The sequence below is a fragment of the Echinops telfairi genome, unplaced genomic scaffold (genome assembly GCF_000313985.2).
Source record: "Echinops telfairi isolate 266 unplaced genomic scaffold, ASM31398v2 ScPeMD7_7469;HRSCAF=8507_0, whole genome shotgun sequence".
Classification (NCBI taxonomy): domain Eukaryota; kingdom Metazoa; phylum Chordata; class Mammalia; order Afrosoricida; family Tenrecidae; genus Echinops; species Echinops telfairi.
In genome coordinates, this window is record NW_022111372.1 from 83,412,935 (window position 1) to 83,415,365 (window position 2,431).

General features: G+C 46.6%; 1 protein-coding gene across 1 annotated transcript in view; it reads left to right on the forward strand.

Annotated features, from left to right (window-relative positions):
- The window catches only part of PDE6A (phosphodiesterase 6A), an 87,643-nt gene that overhangs the window by 18,872 nt on the left and 66,340 nt on the right, over positions 1-2,431 (forward strand). The gene's annotated exons all lie outside the window — the stretch shown is intronic.

Consider the following 2,431-nt stretch of genomic DNA (forward strand, 5'->3'; position numbering starts at 1 on the left):
GTTGTATTTCTCATCATTGTTACATTGCACCCTGACTGAAGTAGCCGTGTTCTTGAAAACCATTAACAAATCCCATCCTGTGGAACCGAGAGCAGCAGTCATGGTCATGGCTCACCACAGACCTGCAGGGCTGGGGGCTCTACTGGGGGGTGGGGGTGGGGTGGGGTGGCAAGGAAACAGGGCCTTGTTTTTCACGAATGCCTTCAGTGCAGCTTGGACTTCTTCCTTTAGTACCATCAATTAGGATCACATGCTCCCTCTTGAAATGGCTGAATGCCAACCAATTCTCTTCATACAGTAACTGTACACTCCTTCCACCTTCTTCTGAGTCAGTATATTGTATGAGGCAGGAGTAAAATTTATCCCCCCACCCAACCCCCACCGTTCCCCATTTAAAGACCGGTCAAACACTTCTCCACTGATTTGAAATGCGCTAATTTTGATAATCCATTTTATCATATATCAGATTTCTGAATGCATGTAGGTCTTATCATTCTGATTTTGGTCTTCAAAGTCCTAATTAAGTGATTCTTGTGCCATTTGGACACAGGCTGAGTTTAGGGAGCCTCTGATTCTAATGCAACCATTTGTTTGATTTTTGAAATCTCTTGAATCATAGCAATGTAGTCACCTATTGTTTAGTGCAGTAATAAGCCATTTGCTAGTTCTTCAGGAAGTAGCAAGTGAATGCATTCATTGAAATGAATGATTGCTTTTTAATCACAAGAATTTCTGGGTGGTTGATTTCAAAAGACTTCATTTCACGTTACCCAGCTTTGGCCACCAGCGCAGGCTGATTATACTGTAGAATTCAACTCCCTCCTCCTGTGCACTTCTCTTGCCAAAGGGAAAGCCGGATTTAAGCAAGCAAATGCTGATTCAGTCATCCCCAGAAGATTAGACAACTTGTAATTGGACTTGGACGAGGCTGCTTACCTAAGTGCTTACCTGAGGTAATGGCATTCAAAGGCATTAACTCATACCCTTTAAATGGGGGCGTTTTGTGGTAGGTGGATTATATCCCAATGACATTGTTAAGGAAGGAAGGAAGGAACGTCCCAAATAGGTCCCCTCTCTGCCCAAACCCCGATTTGTCACCTGCTCTTCGTAGGACAGTCTTCAGATTCGCTGTGTGGTTGGCCGCAGAAGCTACAGCCCATCCCTGCTTGGAACTTTCCTTGTCTGTCTCTGGCTCCTGGAGTCCTTGATTGTCTCCTTCGTGAGACAGTCAGATCCTCCCGGGCAGGAAGCCTGCCTATTTATCTTGGCTTAGCACATGGTGCAGCCCAGGCAGGCCCCCAGGTAGCCTCTTCACCTGAACTGATTTTCTTACTGATCTAAATCATCCAAGTGAGCAGAGCGGTGAGGAGCAGAGGCTGGATTTCATGTGGATCTCTCCTGCTGGTCTTCTGGTAACTTCCAAGTAAGCAAACTGCTCGCTTAAGAGGGAAGCAGGAGCAAGGAGGAGCTTGGATATCGCCCACAGCAACCCGGCTTTACTGATCACTGGCCTTCAATATTAACACCCCCAGGTGGCATCCAGGGACAGCGTCCTCTGCCAGGCCCAGGCTCTGCCCAACATCAGTTGCAGCACAGCTATGGCAGGGAACTCATAGGAGCAGCTGTAGAGAAGGGTCTTTTGTATCGTCTCCACCTGTTTTTACTCCCAAGACCGTGTGACTGTGCACCTCTTTGCTGTTTGAGGCTTACAGAAAATTTGTGCAGAAAATACAGATATCGCCCATACACTCCCTTCCCCAAACATGGTTTCTTGTTGTCACAGTCAATTGATTCCAAATTCCTGTTCGAACACTGAAAGTGTGAGATCTGAACATATTTTCTCACAAGAAATAATGGAAAACCACATCATTGGTTCTGGGGCCCCACAATTACACTTATAAATTAATTTTCACCACATGCATTAGCCCATTTAATCACATCCCCCACCACCACCACCACCACCAAATGCTGCTAATGTCAACTTAAGCCACGTCGTATTCAGCTGCCAAATCAGACAAGCAGTGACCTGATCTGAATTTTGCAATGCTTCCTTTCTTTAGCTCTGGTGGGGTTCCCACGATTTCCTTCTTAGCTGTACTGCTGGCATCATTAGCTTTAGCACCATGATTACCATAGTTTATGTAAACAACGTGCGCATGCGCGCACACACAAGCACGATGGCGATCGTTTTAGCGCACTGACACAGCACTGTCGGTTGCCTGAGAGTGCGGCACTAAAACTGAAGCGCCACCCCTTTGGGTCCTAGCAGAGATGTGGTGCGTGGCTCACTCTCGGCTGGACAGGCACTGTGCAGCTGGGTTTTCAGTTGACTACTGAACAAAGTTACAAACACTGAGCAGATTTACTTTGGAACTTTCTGTTCCAAGTAGTGTCAAGTTCGAAGTTGGAGCCACTCAACAACGGAGGTTTC